The sequence below is a fragment of the Cupressus sempervirens genome, chromosome 1, assembly GCF_028749045.1.
Source record: "Cupressus sempervirens isolate cs-2001-9-10 chromosome 1, ASM2874904v1, whole genome shotgun sequence".
Classification (NCBI taxonomy): domain Eukaryota; kingdom Viridiplantae; phylum Streptophyta; class Pinopsida; order Cupressales; family Cupressaceae; genus Cupressus; species Cupressus sempervirens.
The window spans coordinates 144,685,191-144,706,718 of record NC_143118.1 but is presented as its reverse complement, the minus strand read 5'-3'; the positions used below and the strand labels follow the sequence as shown (position 1 = coordinate 144,706,718).

At 35.6% G+C, this 21,528-nt stretch overlaps 2 pseudogenes; both read right to left on the bottom strand.

The window, feature by feature from the left end:
- Positions 1-1,226: 1,226 nt before the first annotated feature.
- LOC149576601 (DNA topoisomerase 2-like) lies at positions 1,227-17,698 on the bottom strand (annotated as a pseudogene).
- Positions 17,699-17,962: 264 nt separating this feature from the next.
- On the bottom strand, positions 17,963-20,553 carry LOC149576600 (DNA topoisomerase 2-like; annotated as a pseudogene).
- Between the last annotated feature and the right edge of the window lie 975 nt (positions 20,554-21,528).

The window sequence follows — 21,528 nt, the reverse complement described above, 5'->3', positions numbered from 1 at the left end:
AATGCTCTAACAATAGCTGCCACTATAGATTTTGTTTTTTATGGAAATGGAGTAAAACCCTTATTCTTTAACTCAAGAAGTAGTTTTGTATGTTTCCTTTTGTTCACTATAATTTCTCCATTTACATCTCCTAGAATGAACCTAACTTTTTAATCCAACTTAAGTAAACTAGTCTAGATATTATCCATTACAACTCTTTGCAACCAAGTGCCAATATAATATCAATATCATGCATTGAAATAATTTTTAGTTCACTTTGATGAAAATATGCCAACTCTAAAAGAACATCACAAACATGAAATCATTTTTATTCATAATTTAAATGTATTGCAGCCAATTGAAACTCAAATAAACTTTATATAGGAGGAAATAAAACTCATGTCCATCTGTTGATTATGAAATTCAAGCAATAGAGTGGCAAGGTATTGATAAATTAATTTCTTTATAAGCCTATTTGCATCAATATTATATGCGTATGCCAACATGGGAATGAAGGGGAATGAGTAACTTCCACATTATTATTAGGGATAACTAAGAAAACATAATAGGGATAAAAACCATATTGGGATTCTCTGAGTCTACAAGCCATAATAAAAATAAAGGTGCTTTTAGATGATGATTGACTATATAGGAAACTATAGTAAATGGATTAACTATGTTAATTAAACTATCATGGCAGTACTTTCTATTCATAATCATCTCAAAATTCAATAGAACCAAGCTAAGGGGGCACACAAACTTCACCATTTGTTATTTTACAATTTTCTTATAGAATGGTTTGGATTTTGTATGGTTTTCATTTAGATAGTAATCAATTTGAACAACCTAAAATTAAAATCATGGAACTAAATCCTTCAAAAGGAAAACTACCAAATTATTCATTTAGTGGAAAAATATATTTATAAGAAGGTTGTGTATCCACATTAGAATAGAAAATGTAAGCCATCTCACTTTAGCCCTAAAAAATACATTGAAACTATTGAGAAAATTGTTTGATGATTTTACAAAACCAAACTATAGCCTTATTTAATGGGCTTATTAAATGTATGAAGTATCATTTAATGTAATTAGTATACTTCCTTAACATAAACATTGAAAATCAAGCCACTACACATCCTCAACCACTAAATTCTATTGATACTTCCACATAGAATTGTGTTAAACTTTCTCTTATTGCCTCACATTCCATTACTTTAATCTTTATATTTAAACTACATTTAAAGATATTAGACTAAGCATGCCTTTCTTTTCACATAAAACTTCGATTGGATATGATAAAAGAACTCTAGTACTGCAAGATGAAAAAAATAATGTTCAGAATTCATCCTAAAAATGTCACCCATATAAAATAAATTAAAACCTGTACAAAAATTAGATAGATAAGCTTCAAGAAGGTACTTTGCTCAAGAGTCTCATATTTTTGAATGACCATTTAAATCAAAGAGATGCATGCTGCTAGTACTGATAACAATGGTTAGCTTAAATTTCTTTGATAGGCTTTCTTGAAGAGCATTTTTCATCTAATCCTTTGATAATGCTACCTCAAAATAGACCCTAGCAACTATAATATGATTATCAAGTTCATGAAAGATAGATATTCTCATGTTAAAACAACGTATTAATATATGATTGCAATTAGAATACCATTATGAATGGATCTTTATCTTTATTGGTAATCATTCTTGTCAAAAAGATCTTTTAATCATCAGTCCACTTGCGAATGGGTAATTTAGTAATTCTCAATGTGGTGTTGTCAACCTACTCTATAATACCATTGATTGTATAGCTCACACCATTATCCTTTGTAGTTGTCGATACAATATTTCCCTAAAAGAATAACAATAACAAAATAGATGTAATTTCTCCACAAAATACAACAATCTAAACAAACCAACAAAACTTGAAATAGCACATGGAATGCACATTACCTTGCAACCCTTGTACCAAGGCTCCATTGGGAACATTAATTCATCATTAAGCAAGCATCTTACATTTGCAAAAACATCCTTTAGATTGTAATTTGGCACAAATGTAGTCCAACCCATTACAATCCCTTCACTTCCATTCACAAGTACCATTGGTATGAATGGAACATACTTGAGCAATAAAGGAAATATAAATTAAACAAAACCTATAGGTGATAGGATGAAGTTAAATAAGAAGACAAAAAAAACTCTATGCCTTGTTTCCATGGTAGAACACCTCTGGATGTACAAAAGCATAATCAAAATAAAGCTAGAAGGATAAAAACAAAGATCCTTACCATGTTGGTTCAATAGATTGGCCATCTTCTTCCAAATAATCTATGAGAATGCCATCTTCTTTTGGGAACAATAATTTTTTTATAGATGACAATTAGGTATACACATACAAAGTACTTGCTGCATCCTTACCACCTTATTAAAATTAAAAGAATCAAATCATAATCTATCATTATTTTTTCATAATAAAAAGATGCATACTTATTCTTCTTAACATTCTTACCACACTCCTAGTTCCAAATTGACTGACCGGAAGCAAGAGGTTGATGTTGTTACTTCAAAAAAAGTATTGTGTCATTCCAATAGTTGTTCTTCCAAGGCTTTGTTCACCATGATGGTAAGAAAAATGGTTTGAGAAATATCTAGAGAACTGGGCAACCTACAAAAGAAATAAAAATTTCATGTCAAAAATTGAGTGTCAATTAGTGCATAGAAGACAAGAAAGAAAAACATGTGCTATAAGAGAAACCTTTTCTTTGTTGGAAATATAAGAGGAGTAACTGAGAGGGGAGGGGTGAATTAGTTACTACAAAAATAAATCCCATATCCCTTAGATGCTAGTACAAAATAATTCTATCAAAACTTGATTCTACTGATGCTCGACAAATGAAGAAATGTTGTAACTTGGTAAACACTATACTTGCTCAGTAATTACTTAGTATGTAAATATTAAGATGCTATCTATGATTAACATTACTCTAACTTATTTTCAAAAATAGAAAAGAAATAGCATGAATACATTAGACACCAAGATTTAACATAGAAACCCAATTTGGGAAAAGCCACCAATTGCAACTAGTTACCATTTTTACTCTTTTGAAGTGAGCTCTGATAGGAGCCAACCATGTTAAAGGTTATAAAATACACTATTAGGTGTGACCTTGTTAGAGGATTTAATCACTCTATTAGGAGTGGTCTTGTTTGAGCTCTTTAGACAATTCAATAGAACTGCCACATTGTTAGAGGATTTACAAATAGTTGTTAAGCTAACTCTATTAAGAGATTTAGATCATTGTTGCAATGGTTAGAAAGTAAAAATGACATGAGTTGATTTGGATGCAACTAGATTGCTGAATATAGATCTTAATTTTGGCTTGTATACTTGATCCTTCTTAATTGAATATATCTTTTCAGCTCCATAGGGATATTCTATTTATCCTTCTAATTTGCTTCCTCTTTTCATCATCAAATCTTCAATATATTCGCATATCCATCATCTTACTTCTAATACTCAACTTCACCTTTTATTTATATGTTTCATATTGTCAAGTCAGCTCAAATACAACTTGTAATAACTTATATTCATCTTCTCAGTTGGCTAGAACCAACAATTAAATCAATTGAACTCAATATGCCAAAACAAAAAAATCCTTCGTTAGCCAACCTTGCTTGGTAGACACTAACTTAGAAATGATTTTCCTATATTAACCAAGTGAACTCAGTTAACACTTCATACCCTCCCAGATCCTTTGGTAGCTTAGTGAGCTCAGTTAGCATTCATTCCATCCAAAATTTACTTCATTAATTGAGCAATCTTGGTTAACACTCATCTTCCACAAAATTTCCTTAGATGCTTGAGTGAACTTGGTAGGCACTACCTTCTAAAATAGAAAAACTTTGGAATGCTTATTAGACACAAAAAATTGTCTTTACTGCCCAAGTGAGCTCAGCATACACTACTTAATAATTATATGACATTTTTTGTAACGTCAAAGACAATAAACAATTAATCAATTGTATTCAACAATCTCCCTCTTTGGCATTGATGGCACTCATCCATGAGAACTCCCTCCATTAGTGTGAACTCTTTCTACCTTTAGTTTCTCTCTCTTTTATAGAACTTTTGTCTGCATAGAACTTCTACCAAGTTCATTCTCCCTTTTTGATAATTCTTCTCTTCCAATCTTCCTCTATGACATCTCATTACTATGACATCACTCTTCTCCATCTTTTCAACAAAATTTCTATGATATATGATAGTATACTTCTCCCTCTTTGAGAACACATGTCAAAGACAATACTTGGTGAAAATTAATGTACCTTAAGTACTGATTCATTTGTAATATGTCATTTTCAATGCTGCACCAATTGATTGATCTTCAACATACTCTAGTTGATGCATCACTAAGCTTCTTTAGTGAGCTTCAAATAGAGGAATGACCCCTAGCTTACCTCTTAGATACAAAAATACATCCTTAGGTAATGGCTTGGTGAATATGTCTACAATTTGTTCTTTTGTGTTCACATATTCTAATCTAACTTATTTATCTTGCACAATTCTCTTAAGAAGTGATATTTTATAGAAATGTGCTTTGTTTTGGTATGCATCATTGGATTCTTTGATATATTGATTGCATCGATGTTATCATAGTATATGACTACTAGATCCTTGATCTCTACCTTCATACCTATGATCAATTTTTTGAACCAAACAATGTTGGAACAATTAACTATTGTTGCCACATATTCTATCTCTCTTGTGGACTAAGAGATAAAATTTTATTTCTTTCTTGTCCAAGACACTATTCTTTTACCAAGAAAGAATGCTCCTCCACTAGTGCTTTTTTTGTTATCAACACTTCCTGCCCAATAAGCATTAGCGAATACCTTTAAGTCCAAATTGCCTCCTATTTTGTACCATAAGCCATAGTCTTCACTACCTTTCATATATCTTATGATTATTTTGACTACCATCAAATGATTTTCTTTAGGATTTTTTGAAAATCTTGCCACCATACCGACTGCTAATGCAATATCAAGCTTAGTATGTACTACACACTATAATTTTTCAATCATTGATATGGAAGTGGTTTGATCTACCTCTTTGGAATCATCATTTTTAGAAAGATTATGTATAGTAGACATAGGGTTTCCAACTAGTCTTGATTCTTCCATTCCAAATTTCTTTAGTATTTCCTTGATATATTTAGATTGAATAATGTAGATATCACCTTTCTTCTATTGAATCTATAATCCAAAAAAGAATTTTATTTCTCCAAACATGGACATCTCAAATTCTTTACTCATTTCTTCTAAAAATGCTTTACACAAGTCATCATTTCTTGTGAATAAGGTATCATCAACAAATATTTTTACCAACACAATTCTTTTATCTAGTCCTTCTTTGATATATAGACTACTTTTATCATTTATTCTTTGAAATACAATATGTATCAAGTAATTATGAAGTCTTTCATGCCAAGCTCTAGGATCTTGCTTGAGTCCATATAATGCCTTGTGTAATTTTTAGACTATGTCCCTTTTGCTAGGATCTACAAAGATTTTTGGCTGTTCAATGTAGACTTCCTCATCAAAAATTCTGTTCAAGAATGTAGATTTTACATCCATAGGATATACTTTGAATACTCTATGAGCTACATATGCTAGTATATTTTTAAAACCTTATAATCTTGCAATAAGAGAAAAAGTTTCACCATAATCAATACCTTCTTCTTGAGAATAACCTTTACACACCAAACTTGCTTTGTTTCTGGATACTTTTCCATCTTCATTCAGCTTATTTCTGAACACCCATTTTGTACCAATTACATTTTTATCCCTGGATCTAGGAACAAGAGTCTAGGTTTTGTTCTTATCTTTTTTTTTCTATTTCTTCATTCATTGCTTCAATCCAACTTTCATTTTCCAAAGCATCTTTAACACTTCTAGGTTCAAATTCAACAAGTAAACATGTACCTTCAAATTTGATTCTTGTCATTGTTCCATCAGATTTCTCTCCAATAATCTGATTAGATGCATGATGCCTTTTGACATATCTTTATAATAGAGGTTATTTGGATTTGGAATGAGTTTCACTGATTTCATCATGAACTTTGGTATCAAGCTCGGGTCCCATTATCTATGACTTGGGTCCTTTAGACTATGACTCAGGTTGTACTGTCTACAACTCGATAACTATTGAAGATTTGGGGACTTGGGAGGTGAAGCTTATTTTATTTCAAATAGATTTGGTAGAGTATTAGGTTAATCGTAAAAAAATCTTCTATAATCTTCTGGCTCTTTGTTGCTTTCTTCTTCACTCTTTCCTACAAACTCATCAATTCTCACATGTGCACATTTTATGATTTTATGAGTAGACAAATTCAAACATTTTTATGCTTTAATTTTGCAAGAGTATCCTAGAAATATGCCTTTGTCACCTTTGATATCAAATTTTCCTTTTCTAGATTCTTTCAAGATATAACACTTGCTACCAAATACTTTCAAGTAACTTATATTAGGTTTGTAGCCATACCATAGTTCATATGGAGTTTTATTTGAGTCTTTCTTCAACTGTACTCTATTCAAGGTATGAACTGCAGTGTTGATAGCTTCCTTCCAGTATTTGATTGCAACATTATTTTCTATCATCAATGTTCTTGCACAATCCATGATGAATCTCTTTCTTCTTTTAGCTATGTCATTCTATTGAGCTATACCAAGGGCTAATACTTGTCTTTTAATTCCTTTTTTGATGCAAGATTCATTGAATTAATTGGAGATGAATTCACCACCTCTTTCTGACCTTAGACATTTCAATTTATTTCCAATTTCTTTCTCTACTCTTGCCAAATGCCACTTGAATTTTTGAAAAGCTTAAGATTTTTCCTTTAGATACATTATAGTCATCATTCTAGAATAATCATCAACAAAAAGAATGAAAAAATGTTCTCCACTATAAATTTCTATTCCAATAGGTCCACATAAGTCTGTGTGCACAAGCTCTAAGACTTCTTATGAATGATAGTTCTTGCTTTTGAAATTAGTCTTTCCCATCTTATCAATTTGGCAACTTTTGCATAGACCCATATTAGGTTTCTTCAAACTAGTAATACCTCTTACTCTTTTATGTTTGCTTATCTTAATCAAATTATAAACATTTACATGACATAATCTTTTGTGCTATAACAAAATTTCTTCTACTTGATTAATAAAACATGAACTTTCACTCAGATCAAGATAAAATATATTACCTTTTTTTTGCTTGCCAAATCAAACCAGATTCCCTTTTCCATCTAGTAGTTTGGCCTTTCCATCCATGAATTCTACCTTAAATCAAATTTTATTCAACTATGCCACACTCAATAGATTATTCTTTAATCCTTCAACCCAATAAGCATTATCACATACAACTTCTTTAGTCAAGGAAATATATCCTTTTTCTTTTATGTTACAAGGTTCATTATTTTTGAATCTCACACTACCACCATGATAATATTTCATGTGCTCAAATTTTTTTTTATCTCCAGTCATGTGATGTGAACAACCACTGTCAATAATCCATGTATCATTTTTGCTAACATGAGAGAAAAGTACCATTTTTATCTCCTTCATCATCATACTCATCTTTTACAAAAATACATACCATTTCATCTTCACTCTTATAAGAATCTTTAGCCATGGAACAAGATTTATTACCTTTGTCCTTGTAGTACTTTAAATCCTACTTGCCTTTGTGCTTATTTCTTTTATTTTCATCCTTATTTTCTTTTTTTGGACATCTTGTAGCAATGTGACCAATTTCTTCACAAGAAAAATAGATCAGAGGAACCTTACCTTTGTACTTTCCTCTACCTTTGGTATAATTTCTTGCAAGTAGGACTTCAACAAATTCAAGATCACTGTCTAAAATTTCTTCTATTTCTTCTTCTTCACTTCTTGATTAACTAGCCTTTGATTTCTTACTCCTTTTCTTAAGTGAGAGTTTAACTTCAAATGCAAGCTCAATGCCTTTGGAACTAGGAACATAGTTATCATAGTTATCTAACTCAAAAGCTGTTAATCTTCCAACTAGAGCATTCAAAGTTATTTTTTTTATTTGAATCACATCTCATCTCTTGAATAGTTGATACTCTTATTGCATAAATAAGAAGAAGAGTTCTGAGTACCTTTCTTACAACTATTTTTTCATCAATGTCTCCTCTAGATGCTTTGATTGTGCTCCCACTTGCTTTGATTCTTTCCACACATTTTGCAATGTTTTCATCTTCTCTCATTTTCATCTGATCCAATGACCTCCGAGACTCTTTGCTTTAGCTCTTCATACATTTTCATCTCCTCCAAAGATGTCTTTTAGTTTGGTCCACATTTCATGTGCTATTTTGTAGTCTTTTACTTCATCAAATTTAACATATTTGAGAGTAGATGCAATATCAATCATCATGATGTTATGATTCTTCTTTTTAACAATATCTTATATTGATAATGTTTTGGTGGAAGTATTGTATTTATTATCAAGATATTTACAACCTAAATCATTGATAGTAGCCAAATATAACCTCATAAGTCCTTACCATGCTACAAAATTGTCTCTATTCAACTTGGAAATTTCTCTTCTGTAAGACATCCTGCTCTTTAGCTTATGGCCTTGAAAATTTGTTTACAAGCAACCAAAGCTTTGATACTAATTGTTGGAAATATCAGAGGAGTAACTAAGAGGGGAAAGTAGATTATTTAGTGTAACGAAAATGGGCACGGTGAGAGAGAGGGATGGAGCGGGTGGGAATTGCAATTCGAATCACGTTGTTTCGAATCTGGAGAAAGGCGGGAGATAGGAGACCACGTCTGCAGGAGGGCATGCAGCAAGCACAGGGCAAGAAATGGAGGGGAAAGATGAGGATGCCTCAAAGGATGGGGACCCACGAGTTTTGATGCCCCATCCAGGTGAGAAGATTCCCCCCCCCCCCCCCCCACCCCCCCCCCCCCATGTGGGCAGTGGGTCGTCTGGGACATGGGGACGCTAGTCGAATCTATTCGGGATAAAACCATCAGGTAAATCGTCTTTCCCAAAAGTCATTGACAAATCTGATAAGGAGAAAGGTATTTTTGCTCTGGAAATCCCTAGGGAAATTATTGACCACAATATCCTAAGCATGGCGAACACTCTGGTAGGAAAATTTGTAGGGCCAAGACCTAATATTGATGTAGTGAGGACATTTACCAGGAGAAAATGGGACCTTAAAGGGCATGTAGATGTGACTGCTATGGCCAAAGGCTTCATGTCTTTCAAGTTTTCTTGCTCGAAAGATTTTTCTTGTATACTATGTGCTGGGAACTGGTCTTTGGGCAGATCCAACCTAATTTTACAAAAATGGACATCCAACTTGGATTTGAACAATGATTTCCAATCTCAGGTTCCAGTTTGGTTAAGATTTCCGAAACTTCCTTTGGAATATTGGCATGAGGATGTCTTTGATGGCATAGCCAGGACCTTTGGAGAGCTCCTCTCCATTGACCCTGTCACAGCTGCTAAGAAAATATTTAACTATGCAAGAATCTGTGTAGGAGTCATCGAAGGCCAGGACATGCCTCAAGTTTTAGAACTACAATCTCGTTTGGGAAACAGATCTCAAAAGATTGACTATGAAAGTGTGCCTTTCGCTTGTTTCCATTGTAAGAAGGCTGGCCACAAGGCTGGATCATGTCCACTTTTCAAAGGGAAGAGTACGGTGGGAAAGGCTTGTCCACAAGGGGGGATAAAAGATTCTCTAGATCCCAAAAAAGAATGGAGGAAAAAAGCATCGCAAGTCAAGGCAAATGGAGAGGCAGAAGAAAAAACAATTTCTGATCCTAATGCATCTCAAGAGGAATCAGGGCCTCCTCGAGTGACTGGAAACTTAGGAGGGGGAGAAGAGGAAGGAGTGAAAGATGATTCAACACATCTCCCCAATGCAAAGGAATCTGAGAAGAAATCTGAGGAGATAGGTGAAAAAAGACTCTTCCCCCTCTGGATTCTCAGGAGGATGACTTGAAACTATCCTTTGTCCCGAAATCCATGGAAGAACCAAAGGAGGGGGAACCCATGTCCCAGGACCCTAATCTGGTGTGTTGTCCCCCCCCTTCAACAGTAAACAGAATCATAGAGAGGCTGTCTGCATCGACAATGGAAGATTTGGCGAGAATTGATGCTTGGTTGGACAAAGGACTAGAGGGAGAAGAGAATCCCTGGACGGAAGTCAGGAGTAGAAAGAAGAAGAATAACAGGGACCCTTCTCCGGTATCTCCCCCTTCTACTAGAAGCATGGTCAAGGCTGATCTCGGCCACAAATCTAACCTAGTGGGAAGGAAAAACAAGAATGAAATCAGGAAAGAGGAAGCCAGAAGAAACATTAAGGATGGTACGCAACGCACCATCCAGGAAGCATGTTCAGTAGTTAAATCATGAAGATCTTATCTTGGAATATTCGTGGACTCAATGGAATCCACAAGCAAGAAGTTATTAGAAATATGATAAGGGACCAAAGGCCTGATGTGTTTCTAATCTAGGAAACTAAAATGAAGAAGGAAAGAATGGAAAATATTAAGTTCAACAATAGCATGAAGGGCATAGCCTCAAACTCTGAAGGAGCGTCTGGAGGACTGCTGTTACTTTTCAATGATAAGTATTTCAATATAGTAGCTGAGTATGATGAAGATAACATTCTTTTCTGCAGAGTTCAACATTTGCACACCAATGATTCCTGGTATTTAGTGAATATTTATGCCCCCAATAATAAGAGAGATAGAAAAAACTTCTGGACCAAAGTTGATAATATGGTGCAAGATTGTGACATTCAGAAAGGTATAATCATGGGAGACTTTAACACATTGCTTGAAGATAAAGAGAAAAAGGGAGGTATGGCCCCGGATTGGGAAAGTAAACAGGATCTTTCTAACTTCATAAATAATTTGGCCCTTATGGACGTAGAGCTTAAGGGCGGATCCTTTACCTGGTCAAACAAGAGAAAAGGCCATGATTGCATTCAGGTAAGGCTGGATAGAGCTCTTATATCTTCAGACTGGCTTCAATCCTTTAGCTGCAGACTATCTCTACTTTCCAGAATTGGTTCGGATCACTCTTCCATTTCTCTTGTTGTTTCCCCTCTGGTACACAGGAGATACCATCCTTTCAGGTTTGAGAAAATGTGGACCTCTCACCCTGACCTCATGGATAATATCAAGCTATGGTGGGGGATAGAGGTGGAGGGCTCAGCCATGTTCAGAGTCACCAGAAAACTTAGCAATGTGAAGAGGATGATTAAAATTTGGAACAAGTCTGATTTTGGTCACATCTTCCATGAAAAGAAAGAGTTATTTGATAATCTAACTATTATCCAAGATTGCATTCAGAAGGAAGGTTACACTGAGACCAACAGGGTTTCGGAGCTCAAGACCCTGTCTGAAATTCATAACATTATTAATAAGGAAGAAAAATTTTGGAGGCAAAGATCGAGGATCACCTGGCTAAAGGAAGGAGATCAGAACACTAAGTTTTTTCACCTAACCACCCTCAAGCACTGTGCTAGTAACAGGATCTATGGTATCAGAAAGGGGCAGGAGCTGTTAACTGAAGAATCTGCCATCTCGAAAGAAGCTGTTTCCTTTTTCTCTAGCCTTCTCTCTGAGGACCCAATGCTTTCCAATTTGGACCAGGAGGATTTGTTACACTGTATCCCTCAGCTCATTCAACCTTTCCATAATAAACAGCTCTGTGCTATTCCTAAGGCTTCAGAAGTTAGAGAGGCTCTCTTTTCTTTGCCTACTGACAAGGCTCCAAGCCCGGACGGTTTTCCCACTTTTTTCTTCCAAAGGTTCTGGCCAGTGATCATGGGAGAGGTTTTTCAGGCTGTCCAGGAATTCTTTGGAGCCAAATCTATTCTCAAGGAGCTAAACTTGACTTTTGTGGTTCTCATTCCTAAATCCCCTGGGGCGGACTTGTTGGACAACTTCATACCTATTAGTCTGTGCAACTCTCTCTACAAGATCATCTCTAAAGTTCTCACTTTAAGAATGCTCAAGATATTGCCCATGATAATCTCGCAGCACCAATCGGGTTTTGTTCCAGGGAGACAAATTTTGGATTCTATCCAGATGGTGCACGAAGTCATCCACTCTCTTGAGGCATCCAAACGGGAAGGTATGCTTCTCAAACTGGATCTTTCTAAAGCTTATGACAAGGTGGACTGGTCTCTCCTTGGGAAGGTCCTCTCGACTTTTGGCTTTGACAGTAAAGTTTGCAAAATTATCTCTCAATTGGTCTCCACCTCCTCCTTGGCTGTTCTAGTTAATGGAGTCCCTTCTAATTTTTTCAAACCTTCCAGAGGCCTCAGACAAGGAGACCCCCTTTTGCCCATATTGTTCATCATTTTAGCTGAATGCTTAGGAAGGTTTATAGACTGTAGAAAGCATGAGGCTTGCATCAAAGGGATCCTTCCCTCCTCTAATTGCGTTCCCTTCACTCATCAGCAATTTGTTGACGATACTATCTTGGGGGGGGAAGCTTCTGTCAAAGAGGCCAGAGCCCTGAAGAAGATTCTTGATACTTACTCCAGTGGTATGGGTCAGCTGATTAATTGGAACAAAAGCTCGCTCTTTTTCATCAACACCTCTGAGTTTAGACAAAGTAAAATCGCCAGGATTCTGGGTTGTGGGGTAGGCTCTTTCCCCTCTACCTATCTTGGTCTTCCCTTGGGATCCTCACCCCCGGAGTCTTTTTGGAATGATATTTTGGACAGATTCAATAGGAAGATGGTTGGTTGGAAAGGGGTCTCTCTTAGTCAAGTGGGGAAATGCCTCTTAGTCAAATCTTCTCTTCAAAATCTGCCAATCTATGCCCTGAGCCTCTTTGGAATTCCGGGGAAAATTGCTGAAAGAATGGAGAAAATCCAGAGAGACTTCCTCTGGAATGGTAATGAAGGGAAGAAAAGATATCCTCTTGTTGCTTGGGAGAAGGTTTGCCTCCCTATAAGGTACGGAGGTCTGGGCATTAGAAAGATCACTCACCTCAATAAGGCTCTCCTAGCTAAACAAATATGGCGGATCTTCAGTAGCACCGGTGAATGGAGGGACACCTTGGTAAACAAGTACCTTAGAAGACCCACTCTTCTTTTCACCCTTTTTAATGAAGATATCCCAAAAGGATCGAACATTTGGAATGGGATCATGAAATCCAGGGACCTGGCTAAGGCCAAGATATCATGGAAATTGGGAAATGGGAAGGACATCCAGTTCTGGTCGGATAGATGGCTTTCCCAAGATCCACTTATCAATAACCCTATTTTTGAGAGATGGATGCAAGCTTGTACTGATCAAATTGGGTCCAAAGTTTGTGATTATTGGAATGGCCAGGAATGGAGTGACCTATCCCTCATCTCTGAGGACTTGACTCCTATAATGCTTATGCTCAATTCCATGATTCCTTTCAATTTGGGGGATGAGCTGGTCTGGAGGGATAATCCCAATGGAAGATACTCTATTGCCTCAGGATATAACTCCCTTTGGAGCTTAAAAGAGAAGGCCCCTTGGGCGGAGGCTTGGACTCCAGGTCTCACTCCAAAGATCAACATTTTTTACTGGCTGGCTCTTCAGAACAAAATCCTTACTCATGACAATCTCATGAAGCGAGGACATGTTATGCCCAGTAGATGTCCCTTGTGTAAGAATCAGGCTGAGATCGGAAATCACATTTTCATCTTATGTGACTATGCCAGGGAGGTGTGGAATGTCATCACACATGATAATGAAACCCTCTGGTGCAAACCAGATAATCTCATCGATTTTTTCCATCAGTGGAAAGGTCTTTGTAAGATTGCTGGTCGGCAGGATCACTCGGACTGGATTTTACCCTATTTTTGCTGGGGAATCTAGAAGGAAAGGAATAATAGAATATTTAGAGACAGAGAGGAGCCGGCTATAATCCTTGGCAGGAAGGTCTTGAAGAATATAAAGGAAAATCTCCAAGTGCTGAAGGAGGAAGAAGAAGAAGAAGGGGACAGAAAGATAGCTAAAGAAAAAGACAGGAACCTCAAAAGGCAGGATGCTAGCTGGCTTCTCCCCCCAGATGGTTGGTCAAAAGCCAACTTTGATGGGGCCTCCAAGGGTAACCCAGGCCCTTCAGGCTACGGTGGAATCATAAGAAATAGCTATGGGGAGGGAATAGCTGCCTTTGCTTCCCCACTGGGAATCCAGACTATTCATCTGGCTGAAGCAAGAGCTGCGAGTAAGGTGGTCAAGTTGGCTTTTGAAGCCAGGATTACTAAACTCTGGCTTGAGGGGGACTCCAAAAAAATTATTAATACCATTAATGGTATTTCCCCTCCCTCATGGACGATTGCGAACATAATTGCTGAGACTTGCGCCACTCTCACAAAGTTCGATAAGGTCCACGTCACTCATGTTTACAGAGAGGCAAACCCAGTCGCTGATTGGTTTGCTAATAAAGGGGTTAACGCCACCAATAATCTATCCTGGCATGCCGGAAAAGATTTTTCGGCGGAGGCAAAGTTGCTCATTGACCAAGATAATATCTTGGGAAGGACGGCTCAAATCCAATGCAATTATGGATAATAAAGATTGCTTAATAAATGGTAAGTGCCATTATTGGCATTGTGATTTGCACCAGCAAAAGGGGTTTCCTCTGACATTTCGACATGTTCGAAAGGACGATACCATTATTTTCAGAAAGGGGTTTATTCATGGGTATCATAAAAGAAACATCACCATTTTTTCGAATGCAAATAACTTGCATAGATCAGAGTTCATGAGAATTGTGGAAGTTGATCAGGTAAACATGACGGGTGAGAGGAGCAGAAAGGAGCCGGTGGGGGAAGTTCAGAAGTGGAAGAACAAGGCCAAAGTTTGGAGAGAGCTGGAAAAGGGTGGGGTTACTAATTTCTTCGAGAAACTTCATGGCTCGGATCCTGAGATCACTAACAGCATGGTAAATTCGTGGAATAATGGTAAGGTTAAGGTGAACGGGGTCTACTTTCAAATTACTGAGGATGTGGTTGCTGAAGTCATGGGGATTCCGATGGAGGGGCATAAATTTTTCAAAGACAAGAAGATGTCTTCTAATGCTATCAAGGATTTTGTGAAAAACACTGAAGAGCTGAACAAGCTGGGCAAGAAAGAGACATTTTTTTGTAACGGATACTATAAAGAAGCTCTGGAGGTATGTTCTCTATGCTGTCATTGAATATATAACCCTAGACCCTAGGTTTGATAGGGTTAGGACTCATCATTTTGTGATTCTGAATCATTTTCGGCATGGTAGTAAGATCTCCTTCCCGTATTATCTTTTTAACTCGATGAACAAGGCCATTTCTAGTTTTAAAAAGAAAGCTACCGTCAACCCGGCACTGCATGAGGGTCTTTTTCTTCTGATTCATGAGCATTTCCACGCTCAAACCATAAGCAAAAACCCTATCTAGGGGGCGGATGTTGACAAGAGCAGCTCCAATTTTTCCTCAGATTCCGACGATGTCGAGAGCATCAGCTCTGATGAGGTTTTTGAGCATTCAAGTAAGAAGACTAAAAGCCATAAGAAGGTTACCCCTCTATCAAATTACCCAGCAAAAAGAGCCCTAGAGGTCATACCCCAGCTAAAATTGGCTCTGCTGAGGAGGAGGAGGATAGGGATACTGATGATTCTGACAAGGTTTCGAAGGAGGAGTTGGATGAGGAGAAACTGAGAAAAAGATAGAAGAGGGAAGGAGAGAGCATGGAGCGCTCCAGCAGTCAGGGAAAGGATTCTCTGCCCATTCCCCTCTCCCCTATACATCCTCAGCCTCCTTTGGAGGAAAATGACAACTCTGGACAGATTGAGGGGGAAGTGCAAGTTAATAACAAAAGGAAGGCTTGGAAGAACTTCAATGTGAGAACGACCACTATGGGAATTTACAGAGAGGTGATGAACCCCCAACTCCTGGTGGACGACCTCGAGAAGCCTAGAATCAATGAGCTAATTAACTTGGCTATGGTGGCTATTTCTGATAATGCAAGAGAAATGGGTATGAATCTGTTGAAAAATGCCCGCAATAGCATGATCGACAACTTCAGATCTATTAAATGGCTTTTCCATGAGCTTGAGGATGTCAGAGATAGCGTTTCCCAAATGGAAAAAATCAAGAGCAAGACAGGTGCTGAAAGCCAAGGCGACCAGAATAGCTGGGAGACTCTGATGGAGAGGAGAGTAAAAAATATTGAGAACTACAATCACAATCTGGCTAGTCAAATGATCTCCCTCCTCGCTTCGATCAACGACAACATCCTCTCTCTCTTGGATAATCTCAAAGACAGGAACCAGATGGAGGAAGATGATAAACAGAACAGAGACAAAGATAGGCTGGATGTGGATAAAGCCAAGGATAGCACTATGGAGCAGGATTTGACGAACGCCCAGGATCATAAGGTAGAAGAGCAACAAGAGTGCGCCGAAGCTACCCAGACCATGCTCGAGATGGAGAAGTAGTCTACTAGGTTTGGTCTCTGTCCTTTGGTTTTTGTTTCTCCTAGCTTTGGCTTTTTGTCTGGTCTCCATTTTTTCTGGTTGATTCTCTGGCCTTTTTAGTGGGTAGCTATTTCAGGCTGGGCCTTTGGGCTTATTTTCAGCCGTAAGGATTATGATTTGGCTGGGTGATTTTTCGCTTATTTTCAGCCTTTCTTGTTGTTAAACTTATGGGTTTCAGGACCCCTTAAAACCTGTTTACCTTATCAAAAACTAAGAGGGGGAGTGTGAATTAGTTACTACAAAAATAAATCCCAGATCCTTTAGATGTCAATACAAAATAATTCTATCAAAACTTGGTTTTGTTGATGCTCGACAAACAAAGAAATGTTGTAACTCGATAAACACTATAATCTCTTGGTAATTACTTAGCATAAAAATCTTAAGATGTTATCTATGATTACCATTACTTTAATTTAGTTGCAAACATAGAAAATAAATAGCATGAACACATTAGACACCAAGATTAACATGGAAACCCAATTTGGGAAAAGCCACCAATTGCAACTAGTTATTGTTTTCACTCTTCTAAAGTGAGCCCTGTTAGGAGTCAACCCTGTTAAAGGTTACAAGACACATTGTTAGGTGTGACCTTGTTAGAGAATTTAATCACCTTGTTAGGAGTGTCCTTGTTAGAGGACTTTAGACAATTCAATAGAAATGCCACCTTGTTAGAGGATTTAAAAATAGCTGTTAAGCCAACTCTATTAAGAGATTTAGATCACTACTACAATGGTTAGAAGGTAACAATGACATGACCTGATTTGGATTCAATTAAATTGCTGATTATAGATCTCAATTTTGGCATGTATGCTTGATCCTTCCTGATCAAATATATCTTTTCAGCTCCATAAGTATATTTTTCTTATCCTTCTAATTTGCTTCCTATTTTCATTATCAAGTCTTCAATATATTTTAATATCCATCATCTTAATTCTAATCCTCAACTTGACCTTTTATTAATATTTTTAATATTGTCAAGTTGGCTCAAATACAACTTGAAATAACTAATATTCATCTTCTTATTTGGCTAGAAGCAACAGACATTTCAAACAAACTCAATATGCCAAAAAAAGAAAATCCTTCATTAGCTGATCTTGCTTGGTAGACACTAAGTCAAAACTGATTTTCCTGTGTTAACCAAGTGAACTCAGTTAATACTACATACTTGCATAGATCCTTTGGTAATTGGATGATCTTGGTTAGCACTAGTTCCATCCAACATTTTCTTCATTAACTGAGTGATCTTGGTTAACACTCATCTTCCGTAGACTTTCCTTAGATGCCTGAGTGAACTCAATAGACACTACCTTCTAAACTTGAAAAACTCTAGAATGCTTTGTAGACACAAAAAGATTTCTTCATTGCTCGAGTGAGCTCAACATACACTAACTAATAATGATATGACATTTTATGTAACATCAAAGAAAATACACAATTAGTCAATTGTATTCAACATGCTTGTTTGACAAAATTCTGCTTGAAAAGGAATTTTTTTTGTCCTTTTCCTTGGCTTCAATCCATCAACCATTGACGGAATAGATATTTGTAGATCAGCCCTCAATAATAAGATGAGCTCCTTGTTCACAAAATCCTTATACGATATAAGTTTTTCACTGTGGTCCAAATACATCCCAATGTGACAATGTGGTAAACTCACTAGTAGTATTATGATAAAAACAATATGATTTAGTTAATATTTTGATTCAAATAGCTCAAAAATTCCTTCATCACCTCAAATTGTCTCAATTAATTTTTTCTATCCTCAATCTTCTTTTTGTTGAAGGCTAGTTCAATTGCATCTCCATCTTTCTCCTTAACCCATATAAAATATTGTTTTGTGCTTTTCCAAATTACCAAAATACTCCTTACCCTCTTTAGCATACTAGTACCCAGACCCTATGTAGTCCATGTAACAAGTAAATTTTTTGTAAGACATCTAATTAAAGAGCCAAAATTTAGAACATAAAAGAAAAAATGATCCAAAATTACCTTAAAGTACTTTATGGTCCAACCTGATATTGACCCATTTACTGACTCTCTCCAAGATTTGTACTCAAGAAGGGTGTAAAAGGATAGTACATTTCCATTCTTGTGTGTTTCCTACATCAACAAGACAAATATTTGGGGATGGAGAATATTATGCTCACAAATTGTTGCAATAGATATAAAGAATCTATATTAGAGTAAGTATAGTAGTATCATTTAACCTAACAATATGAGTGATAAATTACACAAGAAATGAAAGAATTTTGAGAAAATATAGTTAGTTGTGGTGTATGAAGTTGATAAGAAATCCCTTGATGTGGAAACCATCATGATCCTACATTAGCCAGATAACAAATTAAAAAAGAACCTCACTCATGTTGGATCTACCATATTTAAGCATAAGCTATATAGTCTTAGACATAGACAATGTACCTAATATGTCTTTATTTTTAGATGGCCATATCTTAAAGATTTAATGTTCTCATATACTTTACCATGCTATAGACCTAGCATTTTTTTCAAATATTTTCAATTTCCCAATTTTCCATAATCTGTTTATATGAGGCTTCCCTCACATTAAGAAACTTTCCTTTGAGAGGAAATACACCATAATGATCTTGACCAACAATAATTATTCTTGCAAACTAATATAAAAAAGAAGGCCCACGATTAACAAATTCTAATTTATAGATTGATGGAAACAAGTCATCATATAACCCTTTTAAAAACAAAGAACACACACTTAAAGCAAGAGCCTTGGCTAAGTCACCCTTTGTTAAAATTAAAGTGCACTTTTTAGATTCCTTTCCACTTTCTTTATTAGCATCTTCAAGTTTTGGCATGTCATGGAAATCTTCTTACTTAGTTCCATCAATTTTCTTAAGCTCTTTTCTTTATTTTAAATCTACCCATGCTAGTATACTTTCAACTACATAGCTTGATACTATAGAAATCGAGTAAAATATTGTCTAAATTAAACCGTATGTAAAAATTACATGTTCTTAGAGATGCATAATGCATGAAAAAAGAAAACCCACCTGATTTTTATTATTTATCAGTAAGCTCGCATGTTGAACCAAAACTATTTCAATGAGTTGTTAGGGTGTCTTTTGTTTGGCAGTCAAAAACAAGATTTTCAATCTTAGCATTGACAAAGACCAATAGATAACTCTTGATAGCATGTGGTTTTAGAGAAGCAACAACATTTTTATTCTTCTTCTTTGTAATGTTTATTAAATAGGTGCCTATTTGACTTTCTATATAGTATACATGTGAACCACCCTTAATAGTAGAAATCCCATTTACAAAGCTGACCTGAACAAAAAGACATGAAAAATGTTAAGGGATGTCATTAACCACAACTGTGTGATAACAAAAATAGCCTAGAGAAGCTATTGAATAATACAATAAATTAATGGTGACAAATTCAATAGTTTTAAGGGAATTCAATAAAAGCCAAACAAAGCACAACATAGACATGAGGTGGTTCATCTTGCCTATTGAAATTTCCCATCACTTGCCACTAAAGAAACTTTCTATCTATGATTTACTTCTATAAAATGTTAGAAAGAGCTAAGAAAAGTATTAGATGTATTAAAAAGATAACATAAAGTAGTTACAAGACATGTTTTTCAAAGTTTGCAGGTCTTAGAAGTTTAAAACCTTTCTCTCTTATAATCAAAATCTTTAACTGGATTCAGGTAGAGATCCACATAGTCATCAAAGCTCTTAATTGGAATTTTTTTTCCATTGAGTTCAAATTTGACTCCCTTTCCAAGACATTCATCAAGATCATGTACTCTCTTTTTCAGCAAACCACATCAGGTTCTAGGTTATTTATGCTAAACTTTGCCAAATTAGGTTTGAGGTAATAACCTTTGTCATATTTTCTCCTTCTTTGCACCAAACTAGAATAATTAGAACCAGTTTTAACTAGTTCATTTTGTCAGTGTTGGGAACATCTTTTCCATAGATTCTAAGGACTTCTTTTCTAGATGCTTATTTCCATTCTTGATGCATCTTGAGAAAAACACGGTCCATGTTAAAAGTGAATATGATGTTTCATGACCAACAAAGAATCCAACTAGAAATCTATACTATGGAGCTTTTTGAATTAGATAACCACAACAGATATTATAATAATTACAAAATTAAATAATACCTTTTCATTATATCTTTTTTCGATAAACTCTTTCCAACACCCATCCTACCCCTAATTAGAAGCATCATAAGGCTTTTATCATTGGTATTTAATGGCACAACTACACTTGTTGTACTAGGTAGATGAGGATAGTGGAAAATATCTTTAAACTCTTGTAATAGAGTATAAAATACTTTTTTTTGTCTTGAGATTCTTTATAACCTTTTTAATACTTTCTTCCTTGCTATTTGTTTGTTTGGTACATATTAGTTCTAAAAAATGATTGGTAACCTTGGGAGAACAACATAGATGCTAGAAAAATGGAAAATGATATGGTACAATGTCAAATTTATAAAATGAATGAGCTAAGGATATCTATAATGAATGTTGAAGATATTACATATGTGGTAGTAAATGAAGTGGACTTAAATGTAGGGAAAACTCTTAGCATAGTTCAAACAGATCACTACTAGTGTTGATGGTTTAGTTGGAATTTCAAATGTACCTATATTTTATAAGTGATAAGTATTCAAGAGGAGTTTTCTTGTGAGATATTATTCTTGCAATATGGATCATAAAAAATGATTTTATAGATGACAAATATTCAACCTTGTAGAAGGACAATATTCTTGTGAACTATTATTTGTAAAATATGATTCATGAAAATAATTTGATAGTAATAAAGAATAGAATCCCAAAAAAATAATAATAAAATCTAAACAAAATTTAGGTTCAAAATGTCAACCAAATGCATATGTGCATATTAATACATGATTCACCTAGTAGCACTATACAAAATAAATTGAAGCTTATTCTGAGAAGAATTAATTTGGATAACCTACAAAATTGATAACAATTCCTTGGATATATGAGCT